Source organism: Sarcophilus harrisii, chromosome 1 (genome assembly GCF_902635505.1).
Source record: "Sarcophilus harrisii chromosome 1, mSarHar1.11, whole genome shotgun sequence".
NCBI lineage: Eukaryota > Metazoa > Chordata > Mammalia > Dasyuromorphia > Dasyuridae > Sarcophilus > Sarcophilus harrisii.
The window spans coordinates 403,760,340-403,774,452 of NC_045426.1; the positions used below are offsets into that span (position 1 = coordinate 403,760,340).

The following is a 14,113-nucleotide window of genomic DNA, read 5'->3' on the forward strand; positions in this document are numbered from 1 at the left end:
ACAGCCCCTACAATCTTTGTCATTTTCCTTTTCTGTTGCCTTAGCTAATCTGATGGGTAAGGATTATTGTTCAGTCAAAGAATGTTGACTGTTTGTGACCCCATTTAGGGTTTTCTTGCCAAAGAAACTGAAGTGCTTTGCCATTTCTTTCTCTAATTTTGTGGATGAGGAAACTGAGGCAAACGGGGTTAAGTGATTTGTCCAGGTCACATAGTAAGTGTCTGAGGCCAGATTTGAATTCAGTAGGTATGAGGTAAAACCTTTGTATTTTTCTAATTGGTAATTTAGGGTACCAGATAGTGATTTGAGATTACAAAATAGTGTGGGTTGTTTTCCCCCTGAGGCAATTAGGGTTAAGTGACTTGCCCAGGGTCACATAGCTAGGAAATGTTTAAGTGTCTAAAGTCACATTTGAATTCAGGTCCTCTTGACTTCAGGGCTGGTGTTCTATCTACTACGCCATCTAGCTGCCCCGAGAAGATCTTATTCTTAATAAATTTGAATCAATTTTCTATAAATCTTAACATTGAGACCTTTATCAAAGAACCTTGGTACAAATAATTTTTTTCCATTCATCTTCTCTTTTAGTTACATTAGTTGATTAAATTTTTTAAAATTCTGTATAATCACAATTACCCATTTTACTTTTGTGAACTTCTCTATTCCTTGGGGATCTTCTTTACACTATCCAGAGATCTTATAGGTAATCTCTTCCTTGTTCTTCTAATTTATTTATGATTTTATCTTTTAAATGCAAATCATGTACCCTTTTTCAGTTTTCTGCCAGACTGTGTTCTATATTCCCCACCAATTTCTGTCAGATCATGAGTTCTTAACTCCAGCTACTAGAATCTGAATTTATCAATTACTGGGATATTGTATTTACTTGCTTCTCTGTACACATTCCATTAAATAACTTCTCTGTTTTGACTTAGTACCATCATTGTTTGGATTTTTACTGCTTTCTTGTATACTCTGAGAACTGGTAATTCTAAGTCTCCTTTCCTTCCTATTTCTTTTTCATTTCCTTGATCTTCCAGTTGATTTAAAAAAAAAAATGTCTCAATAAAATATGTTTGGGGTCATTTAATTTTGTTGGTAATGGACTTTTTATTGTATTGGCTCATCCTGTCCATGGCTCATGAATATTTTTCTAGTTAATTGTCTTTATTTGTATAAAAAAGTGTTTTGGAGTTCTATTTAGAGTCCTAAGTATTTCATAGGCCTATGGTTATTTTAAATGGGAATTTCTCTTTCTATCTTTAATTTTATCTTTGAGGCCCCATATGGGTCAGTGGATAGAGTCTAGGCCTTTAGCCTGTATTATTTCTTTTCTCAACTACTAGAAGATTGTTATGAAGATCAGTTGAGATAATATTTGAAAAGCATTTAACACGGTGCCTGGCACTTAGTAGAAGAATTAAAAAATTCTTGTTCCCTTTTCTTTTTTTAGGGAGGGATGTAGTGAATGGTAGAAGTATTAACAAGGTGGAATATTAGGCCAAAAAAGAAAAAGATGAAATTTAATTGGGACAAAGGTAAATTCTAGAACATAGATTCAAAAAGAATTCATTAGGATAATTAGGGTTAGAAGGCATTTTAGGTATCATATAGATCAACACTGGTTTTGTGAAACTCTAGAGGACAGGAGTATTTCCAATAGAAATTATAGAGAGACTTCAATATAAGGAAGTACTTAGTTGTTGGATGAGGCACTAAAACTTACCTCTGAGGTGATTTTAGAAGCTAGTTTTAGACTAGATGATATCAAGTCCCTTTCAGTTTTAAGTGTCTACGATTCTGAGTTTGTTGTTCTTATCTATTAAGTAAATAAGAGTGATGGAAATTTCCCATGCCACTTGATTCTTTTTAGATTTTGATTTATTTATTTACCATTTTGCTGTATGATGACCTTTACAGTTTTATTACATTAAGGTTTGAATAGAAGGCTACTATTTTTCTTAGTGGATAGTCTATTGTACAGGATATAAATATAGTCTTGAAAAATTGTATGTGTATGTGTGTATGTGTAATGTATTTTAACTATGAATATACTAAGACCTGGAAAGGACTTGAGCAATATTTTACTCTGACTCTTTGATTTTCCTTTGAATATGTTTTTAATTTGATTACTAAATCCATTGAAATAGGCTTTCTTTTAGGATTTTTCCTTTGCCTGTGCCCTCCATCTGTTAGGTATTTGATAGTGTAATATACTGAGATATAAATACACTTAGCTTAATTTTGGGAAGATAATCAAAATGTTGAATTTGAATTTCTTATTTAGTAAAGTTGAATTCTCATTATATTAAACACAATATAGTTTTCAAAAAATAAATAATTATGAAAGCAAAATGTAATAATCTAATTTTAATTGGTTTAGTCAAGGTCACCTATCCTTAAAAACAAAAAAAAAGTGTAGTCTATAACTTAAAACCACATTAAGACTTTGGGAGCATCATGATTAGGTAATGACTTAACTTGAATATAATGAAAATCTTTTTTAGGTACCACTCTTGTTCTCATAGTTTGAATATATTTTCTCAAAATCTCATTAAGGTGACTAGAAATTATCTAACTAATTGGTAATTTTATGTTATCAGTATCTTAAACTCTTCATTGAGCATCAAGAAAGAGAACAAACATTATAATAACTATATATAGGTTTGTTTTCTAGGATTTTTAAGTTTTATGCTAAGTGATGGTTAAAGAAATAATACCATCCTTTTCCACTTCTCATTTGACTGAAAGACATATCATTCTCTTTTTTTCTTTCTTCATGAAGGTGTTTACAATGATATAATGATGGCTAATGGATATTTTCTTTAAAATTTTTTGAGTGGTTCTGCAGACAAGTTTACCCCACAGAATATAATCAAAGGAAAATTTTATAGAAGAATAATGAAAACACTAACTTTAAATAGTTTTATTGAATTTTTTTTTTGTAACCGATTCTCATCACCATTCAGCTCTTCATTCCATTTTAGATCATCATTATGCCTTAATCAGTTCTGTCCTCCACTGAATCCCCTTCCTTCAAAGTACTTATTATCTTATAGTTCAGAGAATTTATTATAATATAAATTGTCCTTAGAACCATGCCAGATTCCCTTGTCATCCAGCAGGGGGCTTCTTAGACTATGAAAAGTATGGCATGACAAAGTAAGTAGGATTGAAGCTGGTCATTTAGACTGATGTTTGCTTTTAGAAAGATGTGTGTTACTTTGTTTATCATTTTCATTAGAGTGATTGGATTCTATAGAATATCAGCCATTAATTATCCACTCATATCATAGATAGTATAGGATAGTGAACAGGATACTGGTCTTGATAACATTTTAAATCCTGCCTTGGTGAGCAAGTGACTTGACTTTTTTGGTCTCAGTTTACTGATCTACAAGCTGATAATGCTTGTACTAACTCCCAGAATTAATAAAAAGATTTGTCAGATAGTAATCTGTAAAATACTTTGCAAATTTTAAAATACTATAAAATATCAGTTATTTTTATCATTTAGTATTTACTCATCTAACATAGTTAACATTATAGTGTAATTTGGAGTTGTCCTATTTTCATATGTGGGGTAAAAGAAATGTTTGTTTTAAAAAGTTTGTGGGAGAGAATTACAAGCCTTATATATACATAGTATAGAAGTCATGATATGTTGTTTTGAAAATATTCTGTTTTTAATCTCCTTTACTTTATAGGAATAACATCCCTTCAAAAGATAAATTATTGCAGTCTGGGAATAATTGTATATTTATGAATGAATGGAAAAACACTTATTTAATGCTTACTATATGTCAAGTGTTAAGCTACCTGTTGAGAATACAAGTAAGAAAAGTGAATAGTTTCTGAAATGGGCTAGGGTCAGAGGAAAGGGCAAAGGGAGACAGCAAAAGCTAGTCTAGTACGGGATTAGTGTGCTCTTTTTAAAAAAATTTTTTAGGGAAAAAAGGAGGAGTGATAATGTTTAATGTTGTAACATATATCAAATGTTGAAGCATTATAATTCTAAAAAAAAAATACAATTTCCATCTTTTCTCTTGACAACACATAGTAATATTAATGGCAAGCAGTCTTCATTGTTCTGTGTATTTTACAAAATCATCTGAAACTCAACATGTCCAAAATAGAACTTTTTTAAAAATCCACCTCTTTTTCTGAATTTTCCTATTTCTTTTGAGGATGCCATTGTCTTCCCAGTTACTCAGGTTCAACAAACTCAGAAAAATTCTTGATACCTCATTCTTCTTGTACATATATAGTTGGTGGTGGAGTAGCATTAAATCTGCCTCCACTATATTTTTCATATCCTTTAATAAAGTTTGACATGAATTGTAAATACTATTATTCACTCACATGGCCAGTATCCCAGTTCAAGTCCTTATTAACTTCTTGCTTGCATATTAATTATAGTAGTCTCCTGGTTGGATTCTCTGTCCTAATTTTTTCCTGTCTCCATTTATTCTTACAGCTGCTCAGGTGATTTTCCACACGTTTGACTGACCACACTACTCCCCTGCTCAATAAAGTCCAATGACTCTGTTTCCTTTAAGGTCACATCCAAGCTCTACTAATGTTTTAAAGTCTTTTACAACCTTGAAAAGCTTTTTCACAACACGTCTACCTCTCTCCTTGGTATATGTATGTTACTTTTCATATTCTATTAGTCTAGTCAAACTATCCTCCTTTTCATATATGACTTTCCATTTTTTATTTTTTGTATTTGTACTAGCTGTTGCTCATGTCAGGAATGCACACATTATTCACCTCAACCTCTGAAAGTCACTGGTTTCCTTGAAAACTTAACATGCATACTAACCTCACTTCCTGTTCCCAGTTTGCTAATGCTTTCCTCTGAAGTTAACTGTCCATGTGTGTTTGTATAATTTTCTAGCACCTGATAAATAAGTAATAAATGCTTATTTTTGCAATTGCTTAATGAAGAAGTGGTTACATTGTAATTAACTTCATCCTTTTTGACCTAATTCTTTGTATACACTCTTTATCTTTCATTGACTTTTGTTGGAATAATCATTCCAGAGCATTGAGTCTTTAGCTTTTTTTCCCCTAGGAATCCTAGAGCAACATTAGCTGGACCAAACAAGATCTCTTTTCTGAAGCTTGAATACCCCCAAATGTATTGTAAAATCCCCTTGATATTGGTATATATGTTAATCTTCCCTCGCATAACCCAAGATAATAGCAAGGTAGATAGATCCTGGAGCAAAGCTGGGCTGTTGAATACAAATGTTGATTCAGTAACTAACTTGGAATCTCTCTGGAGGTGACCGATTTCTGTTTAGTTCATCATCACTTGTATATTTATGATGCCTTGGTGAACCCATATCTGCTAATGAACTATAAGTAGCCTTAAGTGATAAAACTTGATCTAAACTAAACCTGACCAAGCATTCCCTACAAAACGTCACTACTAAATATTCTTACTCAGTCTTTGCTTGGAAGATCTCCAATATGGGAGAATACATTCTTTCATGAAACTTTCCCATTGTTGGAGAGCTTTAATTGTTTTTTTCCTCACAACACCTAAATCTGCTTCTTTGTTCCTTTCACTCATTGTTCTTAGTTCTACCCTTTGGGCATAGGAATAAATCCACTTCTGTATGGTGACTGTTCAAGTACTTGAAGAAGTTTATTATGTCTTCCTTTAAGTTTCCTCTTCAAACCAAACATCCAAGTATTTTCTACATATTCCACAATTGATCCACATATGTAATGTTTTGTGTCACTTTATGCCATTCTTACTACTCTTACCTTCTGATACTTACCAATTCATCAATCTTCATTAAAATATGGATATCAGAATAAAACAGTGAAGACATGGTGTGACTAAGATAGGGTAAAGTGATTCTGTCACTTTCTTTCTGAACATTACTCATCATGTTTTACAGCCTAAAATGCAGTAATTTTTGTGGTGTCATATCAAATTGTTGACTCGTTGAGTTTGAATTCCACTAAAATTGTTGAATATTTTTTAAAGAACTGCTATTTGTCCATGTCTTCCCCATCTTATACTTGTGAAGTTCATTTTTTTTTAATGTTATAATATTTTATGTTTATGCCAATTAAATATCATCTTACTGGTTTTGGTCCAACATTCTAGCTGATTAGATTTTTGTTCTTTAATTTCTCTCATTCAGCATATTAACATATTCTCTCAAGCTTTGTTTTTTACATATTTGATAAGCATATCATTATACCATTAACTGAGTTCCTGTACCAATGAACAGAATTATATCTATCAGATTCTGGGTACAGACAGCTAGAGACGTCCCTCTATATATAGACACTGACATATTTTAATAACTTCTTTTTCAGTCCAGCCATTCAGTTACTTCCAAATTAATCTAATTGTACTGTTAATCTAGCACACATTCTTTATTTTTCCTTCAGAAATATTATTAGAGACTTTCAAATACTTTGTTGAAATTTAGCTAAACTATATTTGTTTCATTCTCTTAATCTATTAGGTATCTGATGATCTTTCAAAAAAAAAAAGAAATGAAGTTAATTATGTTTTCTTGATGAAGTTATGCAGGCTCTGTGTGATCACTACTTCCATTTCTAGTTCTATACATTATCATCTCTTTGACCACATGATCTAGAGTTTTACCAGAATCAGAGCCAAATTTTCAGGCTTATATTTTGGTGACTCTACCTTGTCCTTTTTTGAAGGAACCCTTCTCTAGTCCCATGGAATCTTTTTTTATTCACTCCATACTTTATATATATATTTTTAAATTTTCATTTTGTTTTCTTTTCTTTCTAATTTTTTTTTGTCTTCAATGTAAATCAGTTCCATAATATCAGTGTTGTCATAATGAATCAATACATAATGATTGAAACATAACACACTAGAATCCCTAATAATATAACATGCAAAATAAAGCAATTGTTAGCTTCCATTTTCACACATGGTATCTTAAGGCACTGCATCAGGTTTCAGGTTGACAACTAAGAACGGCAACTTTTTGCATTGTTTTGAAATTAAGGTAATAGTGTTATTGGATACTACACATCTAAGCAGTAATGTATGACTTTGGGAACCAAAAATGTGTGTATTTTTTTTTTGGACAAGATTTTTTTTTTTTTTTTTGGATGTGGATTATTATTATTTTTTAATGAAGCTTTTTATTTTGAAAACATGCAAGGGTAATTTTTCAACATTGACCCTTGTAAACTTTGTGTTCCAAGTTTCCTCTCTTTTCTTCCCATGCCCTCCCCACCGAAGGGAATACTCCAAAATATGATAAACATGGTAAAAATATGTAAACTGAATGTAGGCATACGTATTTATGCAATTATCTTGTTGCACAAGAAAAAATCAGATCAAAAAGGAAATAAAATGAGAAAGAAAAGAAGATTCAAGCAAAAAACAAAAAAGAAGTGAAATTGCTATGTTGTGATTCACATTCAGTTCCCACAGTCCTTTCTCTGGGTGGAGATAGCTCTTTTTATCACAAGATTATTGGAACTACCCCGAATCATCTCATTGTTTAGAAGAACCACATCCATCAGAACTGATCATTGTATAATCTTGCTATTGCCATTTACAATGATGTCCCAGCTCTGCTTATTTCACTTAGATCAATTCCTGTAAGTCTTTCCAGGTCTCTTTGAAATCATCCTGCTGATAGAATAGAATATTATAGAATAATAATATTTCATAACGTTCTTATATCATAACTTATTCAGCCATTGACCAACTGATAGGGATCCACTCAGTTTCTAGTTTCTTGCTACTACAAAAAAGGCTGTTACACACATTTTTGCACATGTGGGTCCCTTTTTCCTCCTTTAAGATCTCTTTGGGGCATACTAAAGAAGGGAAAGGGATCTGCATGTGCCAAAATGTTTGTGGCAGCCCTGTTTGTAGTGGCTCGAAACTGGAAAATGAATGGATGCCCATCAATTGGAGAATGGTTGGGTAAATTGTGGCATTTGAATGTTATGGAATATTATTGTTCTGTAAGAAATGACCAGCAGGATGAATACAGAGAGGCTTGGAGAGACATAAACTGATGCTAAGTGAAATGAGCAGATCATTATACACATCAACAACAATACCGTATGAGGATATATTCTGATGGAAATGGATTTCTTCAACAAAGAGAAAATCTGACTCAGTTTCAATTGATCAAGGATGGACAGAAGCAGCTACACCCAAAGAAAGAACACTGGGAAATGAATGTAAACTGTTTGCATTTTTGTTTTTCTTCCTGGGTTATTTTTACCTTCTGAATCCAATTCTTCCTGTGCAACGAGAGAACTGTTCGGTTCTGCACACATATATTGTATCTAGGATATACTGTGACATATTTAACATGTATAAGACTGCTTGCCATCTTTGGGGAGAGGGCGGAGGGAGGGAGGGGAAAATTCGGAACAGAAGTGAGTGCAAGGGATAATGTTGTACAAAATTACCCAGGCATGGGCTCTGTCAATAAAAAGTTATAATTAAAAAAAAAAAAAATCTCTTTGGGATATAAACCCAGTAGAAACACACTGCTGGATCAAAGGGTGTGCACAATTTGAACATAGTCCCAAATTGCTTTCCAGAATAGCTGGATCCACTCACAATTCCACTAACAATGTATTAGTGCCCCTGTTTTCCCACATCCCCTCTTTATTTTATTTTATCATTATTTATCATGGCTCTTTAATTTATCATTATTTTTTCCTGTCATCTTAGTCAATCTCTCAGGTGTATAGTGGTATGTCATGGTTGTCTTAATTTGCATTTCTCTGATCAATAATGATTTAAAGCATCTTTTCATGTGACTAGAGATGGTCTTGATTTCCTCATCTGAAAATTGTCTCTTCATATCCTGTGATTATTTATCAATTGTAGAATGGCTTGAATTCTTATAAATTTGAGTCAATTTTCTATATATTTTAGAAATGAAGCCTTTATCAGAACCCTTGAATGGAAAAATGTTTTCCCAATTTATTACTTTCCTTCTAATATTTTCTGTGTTAGTTTTGTTTGTAAAAAAAATAACTTTTTTAACTAAATATAATCAAAATTTTCTATTTTGTGATTACTAATAACCTCCAGTTCTTCTTTGGTCACAAATTCCTTCCTTCTCCACAGATCTGAGAGATAAACTATCCTATGTTCTTCTAATTTGTTTATAATATCACTCTTTATGTCTAAATTATGAATACTTTTTGATTTATCTTGGCTTGATTTTAGGTATGGGTCAATGCCTAGTTTCTGCTGTACTATTTTCCAATTTTCCCAGCAGTTTTTATCAAATAGTAAATTCTTATCCCAAAAGCAGGCGTCTTTGGGTTTGTCAAACACTAGATTGTTATAGTTATTGACTATTTTGTCCTATGAACCTAACCTATTTCATTGATTGACTACTTTGTTTCTTAGCCAGTACCAAATGGTTTTGTTGATTGCTGCTTTATAATATAGTTTTAGATCAGGCGATAGTGATAGTGGGCAACCTTATTTCACCCCTGATCTTATTGGGGATCATTCTAGTTTGTCCCCATTACATATGATGTTTGCTGATGATTTTAGATTAATGCTACTGATCATTTTAAGGAAAATTTCATTAATTCTGATGTTTTTAATAGGAAAGGATGTTGGATTTTATTTTTCTTTTTGCATCTTTTGAGATAATCATTTTTTTTCATTTCGTTACTGATATAGTCAATTATGCTAATAGTTCTTCTAATATTGAATCAGCCCTGAATCCCTGGTATAAATCCTACTTGTTCATAGTGTATTATCCTGGAGATGACTTTCTGTAATCTCTTTGCTAATATTTTATTTAAGATTTTTGCATCAATATTCACTAGGGAAATTGATCTATAATTTTCTTTCTCTGTTTTCATCCTACCTGGTTTAGGTATCAGCACCATATCCATGTTTCATAAAAGAAATTTGGTAGGACTCCTCCTTTCCCTATTTTTTCAAATATTGTATAGTATTGAAATTAATTGTTCTTTAAATGTTTGGTAGCATTCATGGGAAATTGATAAATAGCTTGTTCTGTTTCTTTTTCTAAAAGGGGACTATTTAAATAACTTATTTCATCTTCTAATAATCTAGACCAGGCGTCCTCAAAACTACGGCTGGGGAGCCAGATGTGGCAGCTGAGGACATTTATCCCCCTCACCCAGGGCTATGAAGTTTCTTTATTTAAAGGCCCACAAGACAAAGTTTTTGTTTTTACTATAGTCCGGCCCTCCAACAGTCTGAGGGACATTGGACTAGCCCCCTATTTAAAAAGTTTGAGGACCCCTAATCTAGACAATCTGTATTTTTGTAGATATTTCTCCATTTCACTTAGATTATCAAAATAACTTCTAAATTTTGCTCTAATTTCCTCTTCATTGGTGGAAAGTTCACTTTTTGTTTTTGAGATTTTCTTTCCTTTTTAAAATCAAATTGACTAAAGGTTTATCTATTTTGTTATTTTTTTCCTAAAACTAACTCTCAGCTTTATTTACTTATTTATTTATCTATCTATCTATCTATCTATCTATCTATCTATTTATTTATTTATTTATTCATTCATTCAATAGTTTTGTTACTTTCAATTTTATTAATTTCCCCTTTTCAGAATTTCAAATTTGGGATTTAATTGGAGGGTTTCTAGCTTTTTTAGTTGTAAGCCCAATTCCTTCACTTTTTCTTTTAGGTCTCCACATTCTGGAGTTTAGGGTCTCACTATTTGCACTTTGTATTTGTATTGGATGTCTTAATACTGTAATCTGCTGATCTACTAGCTTGCAACCAGGACAGAGTTGCTAACACTGCTGTAGATTCCTCCCATTTAGCATGAGATGTGCCTGATTGAAACAGACCTTTTCTGAAGATTTTCCAAATTATCTTCTGCTGGAAATTTGTTACACTCCAAGTATTTGTGTATTCTATCACTCCAAAATCAGTCCAGAGGTTAAATTTGCTGTTAATTTGAGGGCTATGGGGACAGCTCAGAAAAAAGATGTTTCCTCTTCGAAACATCTTGGCTATGTTCCTCTCTGCTTAAGTTTTAATCAGTGAGAAAGTTGTAAAATATTTCCTTTCCTTAGTGATGTGCTTTTAAAAATATTGAATGACATTGTCTCACTTGTGGCAGTTATAATTGAAATTTTTGTCTATCTCTATTGCATGCACATAAATAGTATAAACAAAGTCTTGTTAATGTAAAGTGATACCATTAAGTTTCCAGTCTTCATGGTCAGAATGATTTTGCCTTGTTGCTTGACTTTTCACATTTGCCTCTTAATTAAAAAACATGTTTGATATTTTAATCTGATACTCATTCATACTCTTCCTGTCTTCAGAATGAGCCTATCTTATGATAAAGAAAAAAATAAAACCCAGGACACAAACCATGTGTGACAGTGTAAAAATATTCCGGCTTAATGATCCCTCATTCATTTGACATGAGGAAAGAGAAGTGTTTTATTGTCTGTTTTCCAGGACTTTCCTTTAGTAGTCCTTTCTTTTGCATTGTTATTTTAATTGTTAGTAATTAATAGATACTGTTCTCTCTTTTTGGGAGGGGAAAGTGGTATGGTGGTAATAATAGCATCTCACAGGATTTTTTGAGGATCAAACAGGATAACATGTAAAGAAAGCACTTTGCAAACCGTAAAGCACTATATAAATGCTGCTGTGAAGACTTCCCCTAGGAAAATGGTGGATAAGAACAATTTGTGGATAAGAACAATGGCCATGAAGGTGGCTAAAGCAGAAACTATGGAGCTCTTCGTGTTCAGTCAGACATTGAAGATGCCAAGGTCATCTGCATCCTGAGCCACTGGTGGGTGTCTTGCCATTGGACTTCAGTGACTATGGAACGAAGGGTGAGACTGGTGACTTGTATTACTTGACTCACAAGTAAATTTGATTTAAGTGAGGCAAAGACATCTCCTTGCTATGTCTTTAGTCTTCTTCAGAAATGAAGGACAAACTGAAATATAATGGCTGCTGTTATCACCATTGTCAGTTAATCAGTTCTTAATCAGGAGCACTGACTCACAGTCTTTCAAAGATCATTAACTCAGCACTCACTCCATTTGTTACAGTTGCTGATAATGTAAGTCACCTGTGCCTGGTGATATGAACTTAAGAGAGCACCTAGATTCCTAATTTTTAAGCCTTTTTTTCCTCCCTTGTTCTTCCTAGCAGTGGAGTCTAGAATACTGACATCTAGCTTTGAAGCCAGGTTCAAATTTTGCTTATGATCTTGGACAAATACTTTTAAGAGCCCATCTGTAGAATTATCAGTTGCAGGGAAGATGCCACCTTGCATAGGTGAGAGTTTGATGATTTGTGAATTCTCACATCTGTTATAATTTATAGTAGGATTTTTCTTTGGCAGAATAAACAGAAGAGAAATTAAGTTCCCTCTTCTTTCCATCCCCTCCTTTTTTATTCCACTGCCCATATAGCTTCTTTTAAAAAGCTCTTTTGGAATATTCGTAGCATCTCCTTCTCAGGACAAAAAAAAAATTTAGAAACTGAGGGGATGCCCATCAATTGGGGATTGACTCAATAAAGTGGTAATGTTTGTTTTGGAATATTAGTGTTCTGTGGGTAATGATAAGCAGAACACTCGCAAAGAAAAAAAACCTGGAAAGCCCACCATGAATTCAAGCAAAGTGAAATGTACTGTGTACAAAATAATAGTGTACAAAGTAATAGCAATGTTCTGGGATGACTAGTTGTGAATGACTTTCCTATTCCCAGTAATACAGTCATCCACAACTACTCTGAAGGACTTATGATGAAAAATCCTATCCATATCCAGAGAATGAGTACATATTGTCTGAATATATATATTGAAGTATTCTCTATTTTCTATCTCTTTTTAACTTAGTTTTTCTTAAGGATTTTTTATTTTCATTAAGGTGGGAGATCTGTGTTTTCTTTCACAACTTGACTTTTATGTTTTGCATAACTCCACATGTGGTTTCTTAATTGTGGATGGGGATAAGGGAGAGCAATATACTAAAAATTTTAAAAAACAAATGTAAAAGAAATTTGTTTTGAATGTACCTGGGGAAAATATTAAATAAATTAAAATTATATTGAAAAGCCCTTTTTGTTCTTAGCATTACTTTTAGCCTACTATATATTCTGAGTTCTGGTGTTTCTGATACTTAGAATTCTGTCCTGTTTTCATACTTAGCTTCGATTTTGTCTTTGCATATAAAATTTTTGCACACATTTAATCTGTTATCAGATTGCTTGCTGTCTTGGAGAGGGCAGTGGTAAAGTAGGGAGGGAGAAAAATCTGGAACACAAGTCTTACAAAAATGAATGTTGAAAACTATCTTTACATGTATTTGGAAAATAAAATACTATTGAAAATTTAAAAGGAAAAAAAAGAAAAAATTCTTAATTCCTATCTTTACTTATGTCCTTAGATTTTTTTTTTATAAGAATTTATCCATCCTTTCTCTATATTCTTTTAAAATCTTTTCTTGCTTATCCAAACCAGGTACATATCAGACTATGCCCATTTTCCTCTTATCTGTCACAGATTCCTAGATGGAATGGCCCTCTTTTTCTTAAGGTCCTGTTTTTCCTACTCTAGCAACAAGTTTCTTTTTGTCAAAATTATGTCCTAAATGTCAATTCCCCTCATCACTTTCCTTACTTTTTAAATAATGAAATGGTCTTAAGAAATTTTTAATTGCTTTGCTTTTGCCAAAGAGAAAGAACTTGCAGTAGGTATGTAAATAATTCCCTCTGATCACTGCTAATCATCTGTGTTAGGTGTATCAGCTTCATTTTGTAAATTTCAAAATGTATGATGTATAGAGTATCTCTTTGTGTATTCATATATGTGTCAAGATCCTATTGGGAAGAAGGTAAACTGGTATTGGTAAAGGTTAATTAACCCTGGACTTAGCATAAGTAGAACTTTAAAATCTTTAATGTACTTTTGGCTTCTGATTGTATACCTCTTTGGAACCTGTTGTTTTTTAATCTGATGTGGAATCAGCCTTATTGATTTCCTGAATTCCTTACCTTGCCTTCTCAAACTTCTTTTGTCCTAACATTGGTTCTAATTTGTTGCTATGACTTCTTCATTGATATTATTATACTTTAGTC

At 32.6% G+C, this 14,113-nt stretch overlaps 1 protein-coding gene across 1 annotated transcript in view; it reads left to right on the forward strand.

Annotated features, from left to right (window-relative positions):
• OTULIN (OTU deubiquitinase with linear linkage specificity) overlaps window positions 1-14,113 on the forward strand; it is a 52,488-nt gene that overhangs the window by 22,672 nt on the left and 15,703 nt on the right. The gene's annotated exons all lie outside the window — the stretch shown is intronic.